Genomic DNA, 26,291 nt, shown 5'->3' on the forward strand with positions numbered 1-26,291 from the left:
TTAGCGCTCTCGCCTTGCAGCGCTGGGTCCCCGGTTCAAATCCCAGCCAGGTCAACATCTGCAAGGAGTTTGTATGTTCTTCCCATGTCTGCGTGGGTTTCCTCTGGGTACTCCGGTTTCCCCCCACATCCCCAAAACATACAGATAAGTTAATTAACTTCTCCTAAATTGTCCCTAGACTACAATACACACACTACACAATACATACAGTACATAGACATATGACTATGGTAGGAATTAGATTGTGAGCCCCTCAGAGGGACAGTTAAGTGACAAGACAATATAGTCTGTACAGCGCTGCGGATGATGTTGGCGCTATATAAATAATCATAATAAATAATATATGGAGTGCTGGTGTTACATTAGCATTAGCAATGCGGTCTATGGCTTTGTTGCTAGGCCACTACATGCTGCAGTGTAAATGTTCTATGGACTCTGTAACTGTCGCTTTCTGTGGGGCAGGGGGAATGGAAAACATTTTTCTTGCTCAAAGCCATGCATCAGTGTCTAGTTTTCAGTCAGCAGTGGACACATGCATCCTGTAATGTGATTGGCTGTTGTAGGAGTCAGAGGTTATCGTCACACTGCTGGTTGCCATGACAGCAGCTCTTCTCCTGAATGAAGGCCGTGGAGCTGAGGGAGGAAGCAGCCTGTAAGTATGTGCATCCCACGCTCTCTCCTCATAGTACAGTCTTTTCACATTTTATCAAATGTGTAAGTGTTTGATGTAAGACATGTAAGATAATTCTCCATGAATAAAGATGAGTGAATGTTTGAAGATGTGCTCCTCTGGGAATCTGGGATGGAGAAGCTGGGATTTGATCCATAGAACAGGATATTCCCAATTTTATTTTATTTTTTTTCCTTTAAAAAAAAAAAATATTCCTTTCAAGTACCTCTCTTGAAATAAACTGGTATGAAGACAGTTTCTCTTGCTGTGCAATGAGTGTGAACTCCGCCAGGCTGAACCCAATCTTTTCAGAAGACTAATCACAAATAGAAGATGAATGAATGATATCTGTCAGCTTGATTGATCAATCAGCTGGCAGGTAATTCATCAATAATTTCTGAAACTGATTAGCCCTATGCAAATTTCTGGTTATGCCCACAGTTAGGGCCTGTTTCCACCGAATCCGTAGTGTTTCCCCACAGGCAAATCGCACGGAAACTCTCCCGGAAGCAGTAAAAAAGGACGCATATGGCTAATGGACAAAAAAGGGCTCCGCCATAGACTGCAATGCAAAATATCGGCTATTGGGCGCCCAACAGGAAATTTGGGCGCCCGAGAAATAGCGGTTGCAGGGATCGTGTTAACAAAAGTTTTCGTTTACAGAATAAGGCTTATTACAATATCGTTTACAAATTCGTTTTGACTTTGTGTTATACTTATTTTTTAGTTTTTAAATTTCGCTTATAGGAGGTTTTACTTATTTTTCGTTTTTAAATTTCGCTTTCAGGACTGTAACAAGTAAATTTTCGTTTACACTTACCGTATATTATCATTTTAAAATTCGTTTTCATACGTATAATGCTGAAATATCGTTTTCAACCTTATTCTATTAGAAATACATCACTTTTGGTATTAACTTTGTTTTTTACACTTATAACGCGTAGATTATAGTATTCAGATTTATTTACTTACTAATATATTGCTTTTAATATTACCGTTATTTTAAGATTTGTAATGTGTACGTGATTGTAAGGCTATTTATTCTAATATTATATATATATATATATATATATATATATATATATATATATATATATATGTATATATATATATGTATATATATATATATATATATATATATATATATATATATATATATATATATATGATTTTAAGGCTTTTTATTCTATTACAAATATATAAATTATTCTATTCATGTTATTTATAGTGAAGTATTTTAAGGATTAAATGTATTATTGTTTATATGTGTGTAAGGGTGTTTGTGCCGTGGAGATCGTTAGGGTTAGGCACCACCAGGTGAGTGGTTAGGATTAGGCACCACCAGGGGAGATTTAGGGTTAGGCACCACCAGGGAGGTCTTAGGGTTAGGCACCACCGGGGGGGTGTTAGGGTTAGGCACCACCAGGGGGGTGGTTAGGGTTAGGCCATAGGGCACAATGGCGCCGCCGGCCAAATCACTTGCGCTAGCATTTCAGCCGAAATTTCCATCCGAAATGGTGCGGGAGGCTGCGAATCCCTTGGATGTGAATGGCACGGCTGATGGGATTCGTCTGTGTTTCGGCACACCAGGAAGTGACGCCACGCATCTCGCAAATGCGTGCGTCACAACTGGAAATGGGCCCTAACTTCCGGGTATACAGTGAATACACAGGGCCGGTTCTAGACTTTTTGCTGCCTGAAGCAATCTTATGAGTTTTCCTCCCTCTTCCCCCCATAGGCCGCCTCGTGTGCCCGCTACAGAGCTGGAGCAGCAGCGTTTTGTAAATAACTCACCTGATCCATGCATCACGTCCATCCTTCTCGGCAGCCGGCTTCTCTCTGGCTGTCTGATCTCTGTATGATGCGTGTATCACTCGCCATGCAGGGTAACAGGATGTAGATAGTAGAGTTGGGCGAACAGTTCGGCTGTGTTAGCCGAACTGCAGCCGAACTGTTCGGCTGCCCAACCTGTCATTTTGATGTGGCTCTTACTACTTCCGGGTCGCAATGACCCGGAGTAGTACGTCTGCGCTGGCCCGGCGGAGCGCGTCCTAGATCGCGCTCCCGTTGCCGGGCACTCTCTGCGCATGTGTGTGACGTCATGAGTGACGCCACACACATGCGCAGAGAGTGCCCGGCAACGGGAGCGCGATCTAGGACGCGCTCCGCCGGGCCAGCGCAGACGTACTACTCCGGGTCATTGCGACCCGGAAGTAGTAAGAGCCACATCAAAATGACAGGTTGGGCAGCCGAACAGTTCGGCTGCAGTTCGGCTAACACAGCCAAACTGTTCGCCCAACTCTAGTAGATAGGAGCCGGCTGCCGAGAAGGATGGACACGTCGCATGGAGCAGGACAAGTCATTTACAAAATGCTGCTGCACCAGCTCTGCAGAGGGACAGGAGTGGGACCCATGGGGAGGGAGGAATGATGTCGGCCACTCTCCCCACTTCTGCCGGGCACCCCGGTCCCCAAGACAGCACCCTGGTCCCCGACAATTCTTCCCGCCGCCGCCAGGTAAACGCTGTCTTAAAGAGGAACTCCAGTGAAAATAATGTAGTAAAAAAGTGCTTCATTTTTTACCATAATTATGTATAAATGATTTAGTCAGTGTTTGCTCATTGTAAAATCTTTTCTCTCCCCGATTTACATTCTGACATTTATTACATGGTGACATTGTTACTGTGGGCAGGTTATGTAGCTGCTCCTAGCTGTTTTGGCTGTTAGAGACAGCTGTAAACAGCTAATTCCTGTCTGTGAACATTGTTACATTGTGGCAGTTTGCCCAGAGTACCGCGGTACTCAGAGCTTCTTGTGGGAGGGGTTTCAGCACAAAATCAGTCATACAGCGCCCCCTGATGGTCTGTTTGTGAAAATCATTATATTTCTCATGTAAAAGGGGGTATCAGCTACTGATTGGGATAAAGTTCAATTCTAGATTGGAGTTTCTCTTTAAAGGACACATCCAGGGTAAAAAATAAACAAAACTCAACTTACCTCGGGCTTCCTCCAGTCCCTGGCAGCCACACTGTGCACTCACAGCAGCTCCACTCCCCGCCGGTGGCCCGGGCTCCTCTCCGGTATCAGAGGCCTGTTGCGCTCCACCCTGCGTCTCTTGTATTTGTACTGACATCTTCCGGACTGTACAGTGCAGGTGCAGTAGTTCTGCGCCTGAGCAGTACAATCCGGATGATGTCAGTGTGACTCAGTGAGCCGCACGCTGGAGTACAAGTAGATGCCGACCTGGCGAGGTTGGCATCTGCACCGGAGGAGCCCAGGGAGCCACCAGAGCTGCGGCGAGGGCACAGGACGGCTGCCAGGGGCTGGAGGAAGCCCGAGGTAAGTTGATTTTTGTTTATTTTTTACCCTGGACCTTCCCTTCAAGCAGGTGCTTCAGGCTGCGTCATGGGAGACCCGCCCCTACGTGCAAGCACACCTGTTGCCAGGTAGATTCCATGTCTGGCTCAGTGTAATGGTGATGGATCTGCTGTGAGCTGAAAATGAATGAAGCAGTGGTATTCTGCGCTGCTTGTATGGGTTGTAATTACATTGGATTGGCACCACTTCTGGGAGGCAACTGATGTGCTGACACAGCACAGTCACTGTAAACCAGGCCTAGGGGCTGTGCTGCAATTAAGCGTTTCCTGCAGCACTTGCCGATTGCTGGCAAAGCAATGCAACAGTGGCACTCTATGATAGTGGGGGGCACAGGGGATAGCACTCTCACCTTGCAGCACTGGGTCCATGGCTCGAATGCCAGCCATTGCACTATCTGCACAGATTGTGTATGTTTCCCTGTGTCTGGTGGGTTTCTACCTACAGCAGGAAAGCCTGGTCCTGCTTCCCTTGAATGTGATTGCTCCAGGGATCGCTCTTAAAATGCTGCATGCAGCGATTTTGTGATTGCTCTGAGATCACAATGCTGCAGTGGTACCACTTATTATTGTTATTTATATAGCACTGATATCATTTTTTAAAGTGTATAGGTTTGTCACTAAATGTCCCTCATAGACGCTCCCAATCTAATCCCTGCCATATATTCATATGTCCATCATAGTCTAGGCCAATTTTAGGGAGAAACCAATTAACTTATGTGTATGTTATTGGATGTGGGAGGAAACCAAAGTGAATTGTATTATTCAGACCATAAGACGCATTGACTCCCCCTCCCCCCACACACACATTTGGGGGATAAATAGTCTTATGGTCCGAAAAATACAGTAGTCCTAGAGTTCCATGGAATTTTTTAAAATCGAATCCCCAAAATTGACTCTTACTTCATACAATGTGCTTTGCGCTATGGATGCATTGAAAAACACATGCATAATTCCCCCGTACTCTTTTTCATAGAATGAATTGCTATGTGATGTGTGCGCTTTTGCACGTTATCCAGAAACACACTGTAGAAAGTGCATTAGGATAACATGGTCACTGGTCCGTTACAACGCAGAGATGAAAACGTACCCAGTGAGTTCACATGTGGCAACACGGTGAGACATAATGCACAAAAAGAGTTTCTGAGCAGTTGTTGACAGATTAGCCACGAGAGATTTGGGAAATAAGTCACTTAAAGGAAATGGTCGGAAAATGATCAGAAATGGGATGATAAGAGGATGATAAATACAATTGTTTATCTTATCAGTTTATTTTCACCTCAGATTCCCTTTAAGAATATTTACACCCAGTGAAAATAAGATTGAATTTATGAATTTATATAGGATCTTCTCAAAAATTAGCATATTGTGATAAAGTTCATTATTTTCTGTAATGTACTGATAAACATTAGACTTTCATATATTTTAGATTCATTACACTACAACTGAAGTAGTTCAAGCCTTTTATTGTTTTAATATTGATGATTTTGGCATACAGCTCATGAAAACCCAAAATTCCTATCTCAAAAAATTAGCATATTTCATCCGACCAATAAAAGCAAAGTGTTTTTAAAACAAAAAAAGTCAACCTTCAAATAATTATGTTCAGTTATGCACTCAATACTTGGTCGGGAATCCTTTTGCAGAAATGACTGCTTCAATGCGGCGTGGCATGGAGGCAATCAGCCTGTGGCACTGCTCAGGTGTTATGGAGGCCCAGGATGCTTCGATAGCGGCCTTAAGCTCATCCAGAGTGTTGGGTCTTGCGTCTCTCAACTTTCTCTTCACAATATCCCACAGATTCTCTATGGGGTTCAGGTCAGGAGAGTTTGCAGGCCAATTGAGCACAGTAATACCATGGTCAGTAAACCATTTACCAGTAGTTTTGGCACTGTGAGCAGGTGCCAGGTCATGCTGAAAAATGAAATCTTCATCTCCATAAAGCTTTTCAGCAGATGGAAGCATGAAGTGCTCCAAAATCTCCTGATAGCTAGCTGCATTGACCCTGCCCTTGATAAAACACAGTGGACCAACACCAGCAGCTGACATGGCACCCCAGACCATCACTGACTGTGGGTACTTGACACTGGACTTCAGGCATTTTGGCATTTCCCTCTCCCCAGTCCTCCTCCAGACTCTGGCACCTTGATTTCCGAATGACATGTAAAAGTTGCTTTCATCCGAAAAAAGTACTTTGGACCACTGAGCAACAGTCCAGTGCTGCTCCTCTGTAGCCCAGGTCAGGCGCCTCTGCCGCTGATTCTGGTTCAAAAGTGGGTTCATACTTCCATGATCTGCTGAAAAGCTTCATGGAGATGAAGATTTCATTTTTCAGCATGACCTGGCACCTGCTCACAGTGCCAAAACCACTGGTAAATGGTTTACTGACCATGGTATTACTGTGCTCAATTGGCCTGCAAACTCTCCTGACCTGAACCCCATAGAGAATCTGTGGGATATTGTGAAGAGAAAGTTGAGAGACGCAAGACCCAACACTCTGGATGAGCTTAAGGCTGCTATTGAAGCATCCTGGGCCTCCATAACACCTGATCAGTGCCACAGGCTGATTGTCTCCATGCCACGCCGCATTGAAGCAGTCCTTTCTGCAAAAGGATTCCCGACCAAGTATTGAGTGCATAACTGAACATAATTATTTGAAGGCTGACTTTTTTTGTTTTAAAAACACTTTTCTTTTATTGGTCGGATAAAATATGCTAATTTTTTGAGATAGGAAACTTGGGTTTTCATGAGCTGTATGCCAAAATCATCAATATTAAAACAATAAAAGGCTTGAACTACTTCAGTTGTAGTGTAATGAATCTAAAATATATGAAAGTCTAATGTTTATCAGTACATTTCAGAAAATAATGAACTTTATCACAATTTGCTAATTTTTTGAGAAGATCCTGTATATAGTTATAATCCATTTGTATCAGCGATCCATTCATATGTAGCCCCAGGATCACCTGTATAGTGGGCTTTTGTATATGCTGGCTAGGAATTCCCAAAGATATTAGGCCACATGATCTGATCTGTCTTGAGATGCAGACCTAGAAGTACAGAAGATGTTTCGCAGACGTAACTTACTTGTACAACTTGTTGAGGGGGGGGGGGGGGGGGCTTTGAATGTTCTTGAAAATAATGAGGATGAGGGAAGCAAGAGGTCTGCCAGCCCTACTCCCTTGCAACTTTGCTCCCACTGCAAGCTACACTGGTATTTCATATGAGACATAATGCGTCCGCCGCCACGCACATACACACGCCCGCCGACCCTGCAGGCCTCCTGGCCCATCCTGCTCCTGTCCCAGCGGCTGTCCCTGTGGCACATGCGCAGTAGCACAAACACAGAACACAGGGACAGGAGTGAATGCAGGGACACTGGGATTATTATATAGGATGACTCCCCTTCAGCCCTGCTCATCTGCTGGCTGCCTGGCTAACAGCAAACACCTCATCTTCAGCATGACAACTCACCCAGTGGCAGAATAGTTTAACAGTAGCCACGCAGCTTTTATTATTAAAAATTTGGTACCACTTAAGTCAACTGAAGAGCCTCCTGATAGATGTCCATAGTCAGTGCACACTTGTCACCCTGTGCCACTAAATTACTTTTGTAGAGAGCATATCAGCATAAGCTAGCTCTTATTTGTTTGACATTTATATCATGACTAGTAAAAAGGCCCGCTCGTTAAAAAACGGGCGCTAGGCCACGGCCGATTAACCATGGCAACGCGCATACCGATGAGTCCTGCTCACCCGTCTCCCACCACTGTCCGAAGTATATACACACAGGGAGATTTTGCTTGCTTGGCAGTTGAAAAAAGCTGTTATTTCCCACAATGCAATGAGGTTCTCAGACAGCATACTGTCAGGTCTGGAAGCAGGGACACATGGACATGATGATGCAGGGACACTTGCATTTTATTGTATAGGATGATGCCCATCAGTTTCCCTCCCCCTCCCACTTGCATTATTACCACCCGTTTGCAGAGGGCCTCCCAAATATTATGAATCATGTTACCGATTTTGGGCTAGTCAATCTCTCTATAGGGGATTCTCAACATGGCCTTTAGCCTCTATAATAAAACCCCTGTGTCCCTGCGTGTGTTGTGTGCTGCGTGTGCTGTCTCTGTGTAGCTGGTCCGTGCTTTTTGCTACTGCGCATGTGCGCAGCACGGACCCAGCCTCACAGAGACAAGAGGACGGGGACGGGGCAAGGGAGCTGAGCGGGCGGCGTGTGAGCGGGCGGCTGGGTGTGCGGCAGGTGAGCGGGCGGCTGAGTGTGCGCGGGGCGAGTGGGCGGCCGGGTGTGTGACGGGTGCGTGCACTGCGGGCGCATGCCACAGAGGGCGGCGGGTGCTCGCGCGGCGGTTGGTGGGCGCGCGTGCGGCAAGAAACACAGACTGAAGCGGGCTTAGGTTTGCTAGTTCTTTATAAAGACCCTCCTTGAAAAAGATTTATACAAAGATGCTGACCAGCCTTCCTGGTCACGTTTACTTTCTTCTTTTTTTTTTTTTTTTTAGCAATATTGATTCTTTAAACATGCAGTGCCCAAGAAGGCCCAATAATATCAGCAAACCTACATGGAAGAGAAAACAAACATTGTTTACAAGCTGTGGTATGTGCCATTGGGGGTGTTACTTATGCTTGACATACTTGGCTGCTTGAATTTTTGCACATTGCACAATTACTAATGGATTTGTCCTTGTGTTTTAAAGTTCATTAAATAAAAATTAACTATAAACATTTCCAAATAAAGTGTTTTCAACAAACCGTTTCCTGCAGCAGTTTAATACTTTTCATGTAATTAACTAAATAAAAAAAATGTAGTAAATAAAATGTTTTTCTCTTCCCCAGCTCTATCTATCACCACAGATTGCTGACAATTAGTGTTCTGTGGTGACAGGAGCTGGGAGAGAGACTAACACAGGAAAGTAGTAGTGTAACGATTGGTGTAGCAACACAGAATTCTGGTTATTGTGTGATCTGCAGTATCACCAATAATCCAGACACTATACCTGATTATGTGGTGATCTGCAGAATCACCAATAATACAAGTATAGCTAACAGATAACAGGAGTGTATAGTGCTTGGTGCAACTGGATAACTGATAGTTTAACTAGACCTCACCAGAGGAGCTGGTGGGTACTATCAGTTAGAACCTCACCAGTGACAATGGCTCACTGGTGAGTGGAGTGGTCTGACAGGCTAGGTTCGGTAACAGACAGGCAGGTACAGTACAAATTCGGCAGGCAAGAGGGTAGAGGAAATTCAGGTAGAGTCATCAACAGAATCAGATGGGCAGAAGTACAGAATCGATAAGCAAGAGCAAAGTCAGAAGTGAGCCAGAGTCGTACACAGAATTTCAAGTAATAACAATATATAACAATCCTAGTCTTGTGTGAAATCCCCGGTTTCCTCCCGGATCAAAGCACACCGGATACTGACTAAGGTCTGAGCGCTAACACTAAGTATTCATGACAGCAGACAGTTTGCAAGTGAACACCAAGGGCTTAAGAAGCAGAGGAGACCCTACAGCCGCGCCCACTCCCATCAACCAATCAGAAGCGTCGCAAGTCTCCCCTGATGTCAGCTGACCAGCAGGTCAGCTAACGCGCCTCCTCCCAGCAAAAAGGTCCTGTCTATGCACGCGCGCGTGATACAGCATCCCTATGAGCCACTGTCAAGCCCGTTCTCGGCGTGCTAGACACCGGAGGAACGGGCGAACTGCCCGACAAGGCAACCGAAGCAGCTGCGGAGGCACTCTGACCGGCCGTAGCTGCATCTCCAGAGACCATTACAGTACCCCCCTTGAGGCGTGGACTCCGGACACGGTCTACCTGGTCTCTCAGGGTGCAATTCATGAAACTTTTCCTTAAGTTCCTCCGCATGCATGGCAATACTCGTAGTATTTGCATCTCATTGCCCCTCCCTACTACTGCATTGTGGGAGTTCCTGCCCCCTGCACACTGGTGGGTGGGCTCCTTAGCTCAGCCTGTAAGCTGTTTTCTGACCACAGACCATCAGTCTGGTGTGAAGAGCATTCCTGAAGGGTGGATGTTGGAGTTACTGCTGGATACAGGATACATCCTCCTCGCCTGATCTCTTCCACCTGGCCTTCAAATTCCTCCTTATCATTTGTAAGCCTGTGTTAAGTTCTAGTGACACTGAGGAACAAAGTGGTTATTAGGAAGCAGGAGTGGACTGCTTGGAGTATTGATGGTTCCAAACCCCAAAAGCTATAATTCCAACCTCCGGATACTTTGGAGGGCATCTGGGTGAGTGCGGGCACTTAGGGGGGGGGGGGGGTGTCCCAGCACAGATGGTGTATGTGAGGTGAAGGAGGAGCACTGCGGAGAGGTGTTAGAATTTTTATCAATCCAGCAGTTATGCACTATATTTGTGTTTCTGTTTTTTGCATGTAACGTGAATTCATGGCTCATATGAACTAAAGTGGATGGTCTAACCCAAACCTCACCTCGGATTGTCTGCTGAGGATTTGAATAAGGGACGTGAGACTTTCTTTATTCTATAGCCTATGTTTTTGAGTGCGGACCTTTTGAACATTCTGGTGGATTACATTGTTTAACACAGCAATAGTGGAACGCGAACCACGTATGCAATTAAGTACTTGTCTGATCCTAAACGCATAAGTATTTTTTGAAGTCTGTGGATGGTAGCCGGAGGAAAATGACAGGTTCATACCCAGATGATGACAGAAGGCCCTCCAAAACTTGGATACAAACTGGACTCCCCTGTCTGACACCACATTCTCCGGAATATCATGCAACCGGAAAATGTGGTGAATGAAGAGTTCTGCCAGTTCTTGTGCAGAGGGGAGTCCGTCCAAGGGAATGAAATGGTCCATCTTACTGAACCTATCGACTACCACCCATATGACCGTCTTCCCCTCAGACTTGGGCAGTTCACCCACAAAGTCCATGGACAAGTGAGTCCATGGCTGATCTGGTACCGGTAGGGACTGTAGAGTACCCACAGCAGCTCGTCTGGATGGTTTGCTCCTGGCACAGACAGAACAATTACCGACAAAGTCCCTACAGTCAGATACGATAGATGGCCACCAAACACATCTATCCAGCAACTCCTGCGTTCTGGCAACCCCTGGGTGACCTGCATTTTTATGAGAATGAAATACATGGAGAACCTTTAGTCGGAACTGAAGTGGCACAAACAGAACCTCATCTGGTTTCCCTTCTGGAACCTCCAGCTGATATGGGCCCAAGATAGATGCCCAGTCCTCCCCAGTCTCAGTAGCAGCAAGGACCACTCTCTCGGGGAAGGTGTCTACAGGGGTAGAGGTCTGCACTGTCTTGGACTTAAAACTTCTAGCTAAAGCATCTGCCTTAGTGTTTCTACTACCTGATGTGGAGGTAATAGTATGATCAGCCCCCTCAAGCCACTGTCGCCATTCCTCCAGTGCAAGTCTGATGGCCAGCAGTTCTCGACTCCTGCTATCATAAGTTCTCTCAGTGGAGGAAAATTCCCGAGAGAAATATGCACAGGGATGCAATCTGCCCCGCAGACCAGAGTGCTAAGACAGCACGGCCCACACCCCGATCTCTGAAGCACCCACCTCAACAACAAAAGGGAGAGCAGCATTCACCTGTCTCAAAATGGGGGTGGAGCAAAGCAATTGTCTCAGTGAGGAAAATGCAGACTGTGCTTCTGATGACCAATTGTAGTTATCTGCCCCCTTTTTGGTGAGCTCAATGAGAGGTGACACCACAGAGGAAAAACCCTTGATCAACTTTCTGTAGCAGTTGGCAAAGCCAAGGAATCGCTGAAGTGCCTTCACCCCCAAAGGTCGTGGCCACTCCAGGACTGCAGTAGACTTAGGACACTGCGTAGGTACCTTCTCCGTATGAACCTTGGTAGCACACATCTTGATTTTCTCCATACAATGATGATGGCAATATGAGGACCAGTGTAACAATTACCTGGAACTCCAGTCAATCTGAGGGGAGTGTTTTTCAAGCCACGGCATACCAAGGATCACATTGGAGATAGACATCTTGAGTACCAAGAACTGTATTTGTTCCTAATGCAGGGCCCCCACCTGACATAACAATACAGGAGTCTGAGAAGGAGGTTGATTCTCCTGCAGTGGTGAATCATCCACTGCAGTAAGAACAATCCGCTGTCCCAAAGAAATGAGAGGAAAACCAAATTTAATAGCAAAATCATAATCTATCAAATTAGCAGCAGAACCCGAGTCTATACAGGCCTGGGTAGATTGGACTTGATCTTCCCAGGTAATAGAACATGGGAGAAGTAAGCGATTGTTCCCTGGAGGTAAGACAGGATCACCTAGGGTAGTACCCCCAACTACACCTAGGCGATAGAATTTTCCGTCTTCTTAGGACAATTGTGTACCATATGCCCCTTCTCTGCACAATATAGACAGAGTCCCTAAGAACGTCTCCTGTTTTTCTCAACCTCATAGAGCCTGACCTGTCCGATTTGCATCGGCTCATCCTGAGGGGAAGAAAGAAGAGCAGGAGTAGAAGAAGTAATAGGAGGCAGCTTCCCTGGGGCTCTACCCCGAGTCTGCCTTTGATACCGGACTCGACGATCAATTTTAATTGCTAAAGAGATCGCCTCATCCATAGATTTAGGTTCTGGATGACTAAGCATCAAATCAGCAACAGCATCGGATAACCCTGATAAAAAACAGTCTAATAGAGCATACTGCCCCATCTGGCTGACACTGCCCACCTTCTAAACTCAGCTGCGTAAGTTTCTACAATGTTATGCCCCTGACTGAGGGTTTTGAGTTTCCTCTCTGCTGTCATAGCTAAATCAGGATCATCATATATAACTGCCATAGCTTTAAAGAATTCCTGAACAGATGCTAGTGCCTCATGACCATCAGGGAGACTGGAAGGCCAAGACTGCGAGTCACCAGACAATAAAGTTTTTATAAAGATGACTCTCTGACGCTCAGTACCTGATGATATCGGGCGTAACTCAAAATAAGATAAGCAACGATGCTTAAAATTCCGGAAATCAGACTGGTGCCCTGAAAATCTTTCAGGATGAGGCACCCTGGGGTCACTAACAAGAGGGGATGACACTTGAGCATTAGGGTCTTTAAGACGGTTAACTATCTCAGACAGGTGATCAATTTGCATCTGTTGTGTGTTAACCGTTCTGATGAGATTGTTAACGGTCGTGGTCATAAGTTCGACCCGATTGCACAGTGTCTCCATGGACATTCTTGGTCTGCTGTTCTGTAACGATTGGTGTAGCAACACAGACGTCTGGTTATTGTGTGATCTGCAGTATCACCAATAATACAAGTATAGCTAACAGATAACAGGAGTGTATAGTGCTTGGTGCAACTGGATAACTGATAGTTTAACTAGATCTCACCAGAGGAGCTGGTGGGTACTATCAGTAGAACCTCACCAGTGACAAGGGCTCACTGGTGAGTGGAGTGGTCTGACAGGCTAGGTTCGGTAACAGACAGGCAGGTACAGTACAAATTCGGCAGGCAAGAGGGTAGAGGAAATTCAGGCAGAGTCAGCAACAGAATCAGATGGGCAGAAGTACAGAATCGATAAGCAAGAGCAAAGTCAGAAGTGAGCCAGAGTCGTACACGGAATATCAAGTAATAACAATATATAACAATCCTAGTCTTGTGTGAAATCCCCGGTTTCCTCCCGGATCAAAGTACACTGGATACTGACTAAGGTCTGAGCGCTAACACTAAGTATTTATGACAGCAGACAGTTTGCAAGTGAACACCAAGGGCTTAAGAAGCAGAGGAGACCCTACAGCTGCGTCCACTCCCATCAACCAATCAGAAGCGCCGCGAGTCTCCCCTGGCGTCAGCCAACCGGCAGGTCAGCTGACGTGCCTCCTCCCAGCATAAAGGTCCTGTCTATGCACGCGCGTTATACAGCAACCCTATGAGCCACTGACAAGCCCGTTCTCTGCGTGCTAGACGCCGGAGGAATGGGCGAACTGCCCGACAAGGCAACCAAAGCAGCTGCGGAGGCACTCTGACTGCCCGCAGCTGCATCTCCAGAGACCATTACAAGTAGGCCTTTTTGTGATTTTTTTTAGTTAAAATTTGCCTATCTAATTAACCCCATACTTAGCCCATTAACCCTTGATCATCTATCTCCCTCCCTAGCTAACTAGCCCTTGGGGTCTTTCTGATCCCTTGGGGTCTTTCCACTACATCTACAGTGGGAAGCAAAAGTTTGGGCAACCTTGTTAATTGTCATTATTTTCCTGCATAAATCGCTGGTTGTTATGATAAAAAATGTCAGTTAAATATATCATATAGGAGACACACACAGTGATATTTGAGAAGTGAAATGATGTTTATTGGATTTACAGGAAGTGCGCAATAATTGTTTTAATAAAATTAGGCAGGTGCATAAATTTGGGCACTATTCTCATTTTATTGATTCCAAAACCTTTAGAACTAATTATTGGAACTCAAATTGGCTAGGTAAGCTCAGTGACCCCTGACCTACATCCAATTATGAGAAAGATTATTTAATGTGGTCGATTGTAAGTTTACCTCCTCTTTTAATTTTCTCTGAAGAGTAGCAACATGAGGGTCTCAAAACAACTCTCAAATGACCTGAAGACAAAAATTGCTCAACATCATGGTTTAGGGGACGGATACAGAAAGCTGTCTCAGAGATTTCAGCTGTCTGTTTCCACGGTTAGGAAGATATCGAGGAAATGGAAGACCACAGGCTCAGTTGAAATTAAGGCTCGAAGTGGCAGACCAAGAAAAATCTCAGATAGACAGAAGTGACAAATGGTGAGAACAGTCAGAGTCATCCCACAGACCAGCACCAAAGACCTACAACATCATCTTGCTGCAGATGGAGTCACTGTGCATCGTTCAACCATTTGGCGCACTTTACACAACGAGATGCTGTATGTGAGAGTGATGCAGAGGAAGCCTTTTCTCCGCCCACAGCACAAACAGAGCCGCTTGAGGTATGCTAAAGCACATTTTGACAAGCCAGCTTCATTTTAGAATAAGGTGCTGTGAACTGATAAAACTAAAATTGAGTTATTTGGGCATAACAAGGGGCGTTATGCATGGGGAAAAACAACACAGCATTGCAAGAAAAACACCTGCTACCTACAGTAAAATCTGGTGGTGGTTGCATCATGCTCTGGGGCTGTGTGGCCAGTGCAATGACTGGGAATCTTGTCAAAGTCGAGGGACACATGGATTCCACTCAGTATCAGCAGATTCTGGAGACCAATGTCCAGGAATCAGTGACAAAGCTGAAGCTGTGCTGGAGCTGGGTCTTTCAACAAGACAACGATCCTAAACACTAATCAAAATCCACTAAGGCATTCATGCAGAGGAACAAGTACAACCACCTGGAATGGCCATCTCAGTCCCCAGACTTGAATATAACTCAGGTATAAAATCTGTGGTGTGTGTTAAAAGCAACACACACAATTGTTCACTACCAGTTTAAGCAAGTTCCTACCTTTATCTGGTCAGCAGGTGCTTTATCAGGAGCAGGTATGTGTTAAAAAAAGCTGTCCATGCTTGGAAGCCATCAAACCTGAATGAACTAGAGATGTTTTGTAAAGAGGAATGGTCCAAAATACCTTCAACCAGAATCCAGACTCTCATTGGAACCTACAGGAAGCGTTTAGAGCAGGGGCCTTAAACTCGCGGCCCGCGGGCCATTTGCGGCCCTCGATACAATATTTTGTGGCCCTCGCTGGCAAAAGTAAAAGAGACACGGAAGCGAACTATTTTTGCCTATTTTACCTTATAGTTCGCTTCAGTGCTCCCAAGTAATCCGCCGCATCCCCACCGCTAAACGAGGGCTGCAAAGCCCCCAAATCCCCCGGGCAAACATCCACGAATGCACTGAGGGGCAGAGCTTCCAGATGTAGCTCTACCCCTCCTGACGTCAATCGCCGCACGGATTGCTGCCTCTCTCCGCCCTTCTCTGTGAAGGAAGAGTGGGAGGGGCGGGCAGAGGCGGCAATCCGCCGCGATTGACGTCAGGAGTGGCAGAGCTGAAGCTGAAAGCTCTGCCCCTTCCAGGAAATGCCGGTGGATTGCCCCCCGGGCGATTTGGGGGCTCTGCAGCCCTCGTTTCGCGGCAGGGACACATGAAATCCCTTATGCGGCCCAGCCTCATCCTGACTTTGCCTCCTGCGGCCCCCAGGTAAATTGAGTTTGAGACCCCTGGTTTAGAGGCTGTAATTTCTGCAAAAGGAGGATCTACCAAGTATTGACTTCATTTCTTTTTTGTGGTGCCCATATTTATGCCCCTGCCTAATTTTGTTTAAACAATTTTTGCACACTTTCTGTAAATCCAATAAACTTAATTTCACTTCTCAAATATCACTGTGTGTGTCTTTTACAACATGATATATTTAACTGACATTTTTTATCGTAACAACCAATGATTTGTACAGGAAAATCATGACGATTAACAAGGTTGCCCAAACTTTTGCATCCCACTGTATATATCCCCTTTGTGTAGTATGGCGGGGAGGCTGTATTATGCGGAGGAGGCAGTCACCATTCTCCAGCAGAGCAGCCATGGGGATGATTCAGGTAGTAAATGGCTGCTAGCAACTGACTCTGATTCAGAAACTGGAAGTTCAGAATCAGCACGGCCTCTGTCTGACTGCTTGAGGGATCCTGAGTGGCCATAGCAAGGGGCTCCGTGGGCAACACCACTGCAGCTAGCAGCAGTGGTTAGAGGGGAGTGAGGCGCAGACAGGGGTGGACATTTCCTTGGGCAGTGGCTCAACAACCCCTGGACAGCTGGCCAATAAAAAGAAGGGTTTGTGTTGACAGTACAATGAAGGTGTTTCAAGCATGATTGCTTACATTGCGGAGGTTTGCATCCAGCCTTTTGTTGCTTCTGTCCACACAAGACTTGTTCCGTTGACTCTGCAAACAAGGGAGAGGACTCTGGTGACCATGGAAAGATGCAGCCATTCCTAAGGCATTGTAGGGACCTGGCAGTAGCTTAATTTTTGCATGAGTTGTTTTGGTATTCTCAGTCTCAGTGTTCTGCTCCGTGTGACCTTTGTCACAAAAATTGGGAGCATCCTGATATAGTTTTGGAGAAGATAGAGAAGGAAATCCAGCTGGGTCACATGGCCGCCGGACCATTTTGTGAGATACCTCTGGAAAATGTGATTGTTTCCCCCCTCGGCTTGGTTCCTATAAAGGAACTTGAGAAGTTTTGGATAATACATCATCTGTCTTTTATCAAAGGTCACTCGCTTAATGATTTCCTTGACCCTGAAGTGTCTTTGGTGGTCTACACATCTTTCAATGCAGCTATTTCCTGGGTAAGCCGCTATGACTGGGGATCCTTGCTTGCAAAGACAGAACATTGAATCCACGATTCGACTCCCGCCAGTTTATCTCCGCAGCTTGCATCTGCTCGGTTGTTTTTGGGATGGTTCATGTTGAGATTGATTCATCAATGTATTTTGCGCTGCTCAGCGTGAGATACATTGATGACCATGAGTTAAATGAAACGTGGGCACGCTACAAACACTGGCGGCAGCGTAGCGTGTGCTCTTAAGGTGCCCACGCGCCTTGTAAAGTACACAAGCTAGTGCAGGACCGCGGCCGCACGTACTAGCATTTGCACTAGTCATTAGCACGCGTACTTTACAAGGAGCATGTGCACCTTAAGAGCGCATGCTACGCTGCCACCAGCATGCGTAGCGTGCACACATTACATTTAATTCATGGGCATTAATGTATCTCACACTGAACATCATGAAATACATTTATGAATCAACTGTGATAACTCGGGGATGTTCTCCGCAGTCAGCTTCTTCTCTTCCTTTGGTGAGGCTTCTTCATTATTTGATAAATGAAGATATGCGGATTCCGGCACTTGATACAAAACAATACTTTATTAAAGCTTGGTATGATACAACAGCAGATTAAAAGGCCGCCTGTGTCGACATCTGTTTCACGTGTAAGCCACGCCTCCTCAGGACACCCAGGCCTTCTTCATTATTTGGTCTTGATGTGTTTACTTTGTAATCTGTTTATTTTGCAGTGCATCTGCCCAAGTCTGAGAATATTGTGGCTAACTCCCTTTCTCATTAACAGTGGGACAGGTTTCGAGCACCGGATGTGAAGTGCCCTGCCCGACTGGCTTTGGAAGATCCCCTTTGAGTGGATTGGAACATGGTCATTGTTTTTTTTTCAAGTTCCATCGTGAGGTCATATATATATGGTTGGAGCTTTTATCAGCATTTCTTTATTTTATTGGTTTTAATTTTTCCACAGGGGTGTCAGTCTCAGCCATGAATAGGAAGTTGGTGGGTTTGGCATTTGGGTTTAAGTTGTTAGGGATAAGGGATTTTACGAAGGCCTTCCTGTTGAGTCAGGCACTGAAGGGACACAAGGTACTGGATACTAGGTGGCCAGTTACGGATGCTCTTTTGCGTTAAATTATTGGGATCTTTTCCATTTTTTTTTCTTATCTCAGTATGAGGTCTTGTTGTTTCTGCAGCCTATGTGCTGGCTTTTTTGGGGGCCTTATGGGTGAGCGAGCTCGTGAGCACCAGAAAGTTCAAGCCAAGAGGTGTTAACTTCAAAAATGTTCACTTGGGGCGATATAAACATTAGATATTTGGCTCATCCGGTCAAAAACAGACCAGGCATGTTGCAGTTTCTTGATTCGACCTATTCGGAATTGCTGATTGTTTTTTGTCAGGAGGCAGTGGTCAGAGCATTTTTGTTGGCAAGCCTGCAGGTCAGCTCTCCGTTATTATGTAGTTTCACAGGCTCCCCTCTATCAAGGACAGGTATCAGTTCTCTTTAGTATTCTGCAAGTGTTTGGAAAAATTGGAAATACTTGACAAGAAAAACAAAAAGAGGCTGGCCACAATCAGTACTGATTCAAATCTGTTTGCAGAAAGCCTTTATTTTCTTTATACTCAAAAAGTTACACCAAATCTGACCAAAAACAAGAAAAACATAGGACTGGATTAGTCAGGGTTGGACCACCTGAAATTGCATGCTTTTATTCACACCACCACCATGCATCCACGGCCGTATCTAACTACACCTTTTAACTGCCAAACAGGCCACCACATAAATATATTCCTGCACATTTTTGGTTGTGATATTTGACTGGAGAGTGTTCAAACTCCCTTTTGTCCTTATAGACATACAGTATGAAGATAAGCCCCTTTAAGACACTACTCTACTCCTCAAACTGTAGTCAGACTTTCATCTGATTCTGTGGGTGGGCTGACCGTTCTCAGCATGCAGTCATTAGCATTTTGGTGCAGATGATAGGCACTCAATATGAGGCAGTTCTCCCCCAATTTGGGTACTTGACAGCATAGGCATGATATACAATCCAGTGTGGATAACGCCAATTGTGGTATAACCACTGCCCGGATCATAAGGAATTGTCACTGCTTCTCCTGCTCAAGTCCTGTCACACATACAGTGAACTAGGCCCTGTTACGCATCCTGGGCTGGCATCTTAGTGCTGCTGGCAAGTTCGCCATCCACCCCCACACAATTCAGCACCTGGCGGGGATCAACAATGGCTCCAGTGGCATCTCACACTGAACCGTCCTTAGCTCTGCCTGCCTACGCATTTCAACCTATTATAGAGTTTTGTCAGGGTGTCGCTTGGCTCCAGTGAACCCATAGCTTTATCCTATTGTGGAAACCAATAGATCTTTTCTATCCTATTTAAACATGGTTCGATGCGCATAGCCTCTCTGCCACAGTCCATCATAGAGTGCTTTGGACTCTTCAGGAAAGGCTGTTCCATCGCAGTCCTAGGAACAGCCCATAGGGAATGTTGTCCACCAGGTGGCGGGAATGATGGCTAAATGTATGGAGGAGGGTATTACCTGCTGTGGGTTTCCTGGAAGAGGAACTCGGCAGGCCCACATTGGCAATTGTAATTTTCAGATCACAAAATGTTATTTCATGGTCACTACATGTATATGTCAACTTAATATTCCATCTATTGATGTTCAATCCTTCAATAAACCTGTCGAGTTCCTACCTCCCCTCCACACAACCAGCACATCATTAATATATCTTTGCCACAAGGTGACGTGGCGCATGAAAGCATCAATGACATACACGTTCTGTCGCTCCCACATTGCTAGATGCAGACAGGCGTACGCAGGCTCACACACCGCTCCCATGGATGTTCCTGCCACCTGGTGGTAGTACCTTCCTCTAAATCAGAAATATTTTGTTGTTAGAGCCAGCTCCAAAAGGTCATAAAGTCATCTGCATCCTGCAGACCAATATTCATCTCCCTCCTTCTGGATTGGAGCCACCATGGAGGCCTTGATTAGTTGTTGCTATCGAGGCCAAATGCATTGGTCGGTGGAAATCTGCCAAGTTTGCTTCATACATCTGTCTGCATCTGGTGTAATCTGCTGGTTTTCCTTTTGCTTTGTTCAGCAGACAGTGTGCATTTGCATGCTATTTCCTTGTCCTTTGTGTGTTGCAGCTCGTAAAACCTGCCTTGTGTAGATTTTGGGCCATGGCAATTCCTACATGATGTGGAGGGCCAGGAGAGCGGATGTCCATCCAGATGGCTGGTAGCTGGGTTTTTCCCAGAAAGGAGGTTTGTGTGCACTGAATTAGGTTGTCCGGCATACAATGGTCCAGGATATTATCTGAGTTTCATCGTTATTGTAGACTAAACCGGCTACCCGACGTCCTGGTCATACACACCAGTGGTAATGATTTGGCCCTTAGGTCCACCAAGGAGCTTACTCAAGACATTAATTTTGATGTCTTGAGGTTGCGTACTGAATTTCCAGACATGGTGTTAGTTTGGTCCGACATCATGGCCTGCCGAACCTGATACAGGGCTTGGTGCATTGCTAGAGTCAACAAGACCAGGATAAAATGTAATAAGGCCATGGGATGGTTTATGGTCAGGGTTGGTGTAGTGGCCATCCGGCACTTAGATCTTGAATCTAAGGCTGATCTGTTCCTGTGGCAGGACGGGGATCACCTGAATGCAGTAGGGATAGATTTGTGGGCCTTGCGTGTCGAGCATGGTATACAGCAATGGTTTTTGGCTTGAGTATAAGTTGGAAGCTGTTGTCCCCAGTGCCCCCCAAGTGCTATATACATAACAACGCATACTAAAACCAATAAAAGACAACCACAGTATCAGAGGTGCAAAAGGGGGCTGGAGAACAGTTTGTTAATGATTATTATCATTCGAATCATGTATAGAAGTGATTATTATCAGTACAGGACCAATAAAGAGCTTATACTGTGGGTGGGGGAGGGCCTCCCGGGGCCCCTTTGGCCCAAGGGCCCCGATGCGGTCGCTACCTCTGCACCCCCTATTGCTACGCCACTGTTGAAGGCCTTCGATTGGTCAGTGATTATGGATAGGATACGCCCTGTTTTATTTTCCTCCGGTTGAATATTGCTGCTGCATTCAAGGTAGGACCTTGTGTGTAACTGCTTACAGCTTTCCACGAGTTGGTGCCTATGGCTGGGGGCTGTGGCTGTGCAGTTTTAAGCATTTGAGTGACCTACGGAATCCCTGCCTCTTATGCCATATTAACGGGTCTTGAGTTTTTAGTTGTTGACTCAAGTTGTTTTATTATGATTGTTAAAGTATTTTATAATTAAAAGGGCTGTCTTGACCCATTGATCCAACCTCAGCAGCCTGTGTATTATTTTAAGGCGTTTACAACTAAGTTTATGTTAACAAGGTTAGGAGGTTTAATGTAAGGTGTTTCAGGGCTCAGCAATCACCCATCATGCAAGAGCGGAGCTGGCTTCATGTACACCTTCAAAAACTATAAAGGCAAACACAGCTTTTTACTGCCAGCTGGGTGCCCACAATACATTAGTACTAGTGGGAAAATCATTGTGGAGCTGATAAACCCACTAAGGCTACGCCTGTACATGGACAATTATTACTCAAGCATAACTTTATTCAAATTCCGGTGATCAACCCAGACTGGTGGTGTGGGATGGTGAGGTCAAACTGTTTAGGCCGCCTACAATAGGTGGTAAATAAAAAATTGCATAGAGGAGAGTTATATGGTCTCAGATTCAACAAGCTTCTTGCATTGAAAAGTCAAGACAAGAGGGACATGATGATGTTGACATAAATCCACACTGATGCCACGATTCCTGTCACGTCAAGAAGAGAGTGGACTGAAAAGCCAGAGGCAATTGTTGATTACAACAAGGGAGCAGTGGACTTGGCAGATCAGAGGCTGGCTCCTTATTTGCTGAAGAGAAAGCGGAGGGCCTGGTATAAAAAGATGGTGTTTTACCTGTTCCAGATGGCAATGCATAACACATTTATTATCTACCAAAAAACAGGCCAACAGGACACCTATTTTCAGTTCCAGGAGGAGGTCCTCGAGTTCCTAATTTTTAACCCTGTCCAAACAGCACAACATGATCTAATTCATTTAGAAAACGTGATAAGATTGAAAGAAAGTAATTTTCCTGTCAAAATCCCCCCAAATGAAGTGAAACTAAAACCCGAGAGAAGATGCAGAGTATGTGCCAAACACAAGAGAAGGAAGGACTCAAGGTACTTTTGCCCAAAATGCCCATCAAAGCAAGCACTGTGCATTAGCAAGTGCTTTTAGGCATACCACACTCTCACCAATTAGATTTCTTTATTCTTCCTTATTTGTTTATTTTCATAACCCTGACCTATTTTACTGGCCTTTTCCCCTTTCTTTTTTATTTATGTCACTTACTGTCCCTCAAAGGAGCTCACATTTGGCCTGCCACTATGTTTTTGGGTTGTTGGCGGATCGCTCAAACTCACTCTTATCAAGCGAACGACAGTCTGTACACATGCCCGATTTAGCGGGCGAACGACGGAACGACGGGACGTTCAAACGACCCGTTGTTCGCGGAAATCCGACGTGTGTATGGGCCTTTAGCCTCATGCTTAGACTTTACTCTGCAGACCATTTCCCATTTTCTGACCCTTGGATTTGTCTTGGCTTCTGGCCCCTAGCTTCTGACCCCTGGCATTTCTCTAAGAATGCTAGACTTCCAATGGTAAGTTCCAATGTATTTGTCATCACTGTTAAGAGAGGTGATATTATATTCAAATTGGCCATATTTGTCTACGTTTTAGCTGGGACAAGTTTGAGAATATATTTTGGAAGGATTTAAAGCTAAGGCCTATGTCACAAATAAAATAGGTAGGAACAAACTCAGTCCATCAATCAAAAAAGAAAAACTAATGCTCAAATTATAATTACACTTGGGAAAGTTCAGCGCAACTACAGGACTCAGTAGCTCACAAAACACACACACTTTTGATTAGCCCTGGCTCTTGGCTTTCCATAAAGGTGACACATGTGGCCTTTTTCTGCTGGTCAGATTCTTCTAGGGGTATGCAAACAACGAATGTTGCTGTAGCAATTAGTATGGAAAAATGAAATGCAAAAAGCCCTAACTGCACCAGTTTGTTACAAAATGCTGCAAATGTGGTGTAATGTTACCCATGACATGTCGTAAAATAAATTCTGATGCGTCTTACAGCTTGGACCTATATCACAAAAAATAGGTAGGGGCAAACTCAGTCCAACAACAATAAAAAAATGTAATTTTCAAATTATGGTCACACTTGGGAAAGTTTCATCACAACTACACGAGCTATGCAAACAAAGAATGGCTCTAAAATACTGAGCAAAAAATGGCCATTAGAAAGTCACATGCACATTTTGGAGTCAATGACCTGGTAAATGCCCAGCTTGCTATCAATTGAGGCATATGTGATATCATTTTAGCCGGGATAAATTGTAGTATGGATTTTAGCGTGCTTTAGGGCTCGTTTCCACTATCGCGAATCTGCATGCGTCCAACGCATGCAGATCCGCACATGTAATACAAGTGGATGGGCCTGTTTCCACTGTAGCGTTGTTGAGGTGCGTTTTTTTCAGCGTGAAAAAAACGCACAAAAGAGCCAACGATTTCGCCTGCGTCGGGAATCCGTGCGAATCGCCGCTAATGTATTTAATAGTAAAAACGCATGCGTTTGTTACATGCGTTTTTACCCGCGATTTCGCGTGCGATTTCGCACCTTTTTCAATTTTATTTAGCCCTGGCAGTGTCATGGTTAATTTCGCATGGCACCCTGCCATGCGAAATCGCAGGCGAAATCGCGGGTAAAAACGCATGTGGAAACGCATCCGCATGCGTTTTTACAAGCGTCGGAATGCGGCCGAAATCGCGTCGCAACAGTGGAAACAAGCCCTGAGGCTTTAGGGTTGAGGCCTATCTTATGTGAATTATTTTTAGTGACAAACGGAATCAAAAGCAATACAATCATTATTTTCATATATTCTGTACCAAAATAAAAAACTTGTAAAAAGAAAACAAAGGTACAGAATTAAAAAGTAAATACATAATGTGTTACCTTAGGAACTTTTTTAATATGTATGCCATGAGGGTGTATTACTGTTATTTTAGCAAATACAGGCTTGTAACCATTGATAGAGTACAGTGAGAAAACAAGTAAGAAAACAAAAAACATAATACAGTATGTGGTCACCACACATTGTACTAGGAACATAATTTAAATGTTGTGATAGCCAGAATAGACAAATAAAAATTGTACAATTTTTGTACAGTAGCATTGTTGGTATTAGAACTATAGGGGATGGAACTGGAGATGCCTAATTTGTTGTGGTGGAAAAAAAACAAGATATAGATCATTTAGGTTTAATAAGTAGTGATACAATTATTGGCAAATGAATGGGAGGAGCACTGGAATGTGAAAATTGCTTCTGTCCTGAAGGTGAAAACAACCTGTGGTCTGAAATTGTAAACTTTAAAATACACACATATATGATGTATATTTGTAAAATGTACTGTTACTTTTTCCCCATTTCGCTGTCACTTACAGAAGGCAGTAGACATCTTACAGTTCAGACAGGTTTTGTAGTCCTTTCCTTATGGGGGATTTTCATAAATGTTCAACAAATTTTCAAAAGTACTAACTGAATAGCAGTTGCTCAGTCCAATTTCCAAAATAGTGTGCAAATGAGCAGGCCGGCCAGCATCTCTGTATAGATTCTTTCCTGATTTTGTAAAATAAAAAAAGTAAATACTGAGAATCCCCCCATGAGTCTTCAACTAGCCATATCTGTCACATTTTTACTACTTACAATACTGCAATGCTAGGTACACACAATGAGATTTTCAATTATTTCCTACATGTCCGATCTGGTTTCGGATCGTTTTTTTCCGAACAATTTTCCGTTCACTTCTATGGAAAATCAATCGGAAAATTGATCGTAAATAAGATCGGACATGTTGGAAATAATTGATCTGACAATAAATCTGCCAGAAAATCTCATCATGTGTACCTAGCAATAGTGACAGTAACAGGAGTAATAGTAATTTATAGTGTATTTCACTCTGTGAGAAATGTACATCTTATACATATGTATTTACATATATTTAAATGTTTTTCTTAATAATGGTTCTCATATCACATGTACAGCAATGATCCATTGACAGTTTGTCACAGTTTGACTTTCATTCATTTATTTCAGTTCTTCAATTTGTCTTCAGCTCAACTTCCAGTCAAACTCAGTTGAGCCTTTGGCTCAGTTGGCCACTGACTAATGTAACTAGGACATCAGCTGCAAGGGTAACCACCATACGCTAATAGATGCCCACCCAATGTGGTCAAAAGATCAATCCCTTTCAGATCAAAATCTGATCAGAGAGGGATCAAATCCTTCCACACACTACAAATAGATATTTAATAGCTTTCAGCACAAGTTGAACATTCAGTGAGATCATCTGTCTGGTGCAACCAATAACTTCAATCAATTTTGGCATGTTGGGGCATCTCTGTGATTGAATCTGCTGGGAATCCACAGGGAAATTGATAAGTGTATGAGCACCTTAACCACTTGAGGACTGCAGTGTTAACCCCTCCTAAAGACCAGGCCATTTTTTGTTAAATAGGCCTCTGCAGCTTTAAGGCCAAGCTGCAGGGCCGCACAACACAGCACACAAGTGATCCCCCCCCCCTTTTCTCCCCACCAACAGAGCTCTCTGTTGGTGGGGTCTGATCGCTCCCCCTGTGTTTATTTTTTTAATATAAATATTTGTATGTTTATTTTATAAATAAATGTGCCTATTTTTTCCCCTCCCTCTGTCCCTCCCCCCACCAGCCAATCAGCGTGATCGACTGTCATAGGCTTCATCACTTTCGGATCACACGACTGTCC

The 26,291-nt window shown here is 44.6% G+C and overlaps 1 protein-coding gene across 2 annotated transcripts in view; it reads left to right on the top strand.

Moving 5' to 3' along the window:
* Positions 1-631: 631 nt before the first annotated feature.
* ZNF518B (zinc finger protein 518B) overlaps positions 632-26,291 on the top strand; it is a 134,078-nt gene continuing 108,418 nt past the window's right edge. For both annotated transcript variants that reach the window (XM_068267481.1, XM_068267491.1), the window contains exon 1: positions 632-652. The gene's annotated coding sequence lies outside the window, so the exon portion shown is untranslated. The remainder of the gene's footprint in view (positions 653-26,291) is intronic.

The sequence above is a fragment of the Hyperolius riggenbachi genome, chromosome 1, assembly GCF_040937935.1.
Source record: "Hyperolius riggenbachi isolate aHypRig1 chromosome 1, aHypRig1.pri, whole genome shotgun sequence".
NCBI classification, from domain to species: Eukaryota; Metazoa; Chordata; class Amphibia; order Anura; family Hyperoliidae; genus Hyperolius; species Hyperolius riggenbachi.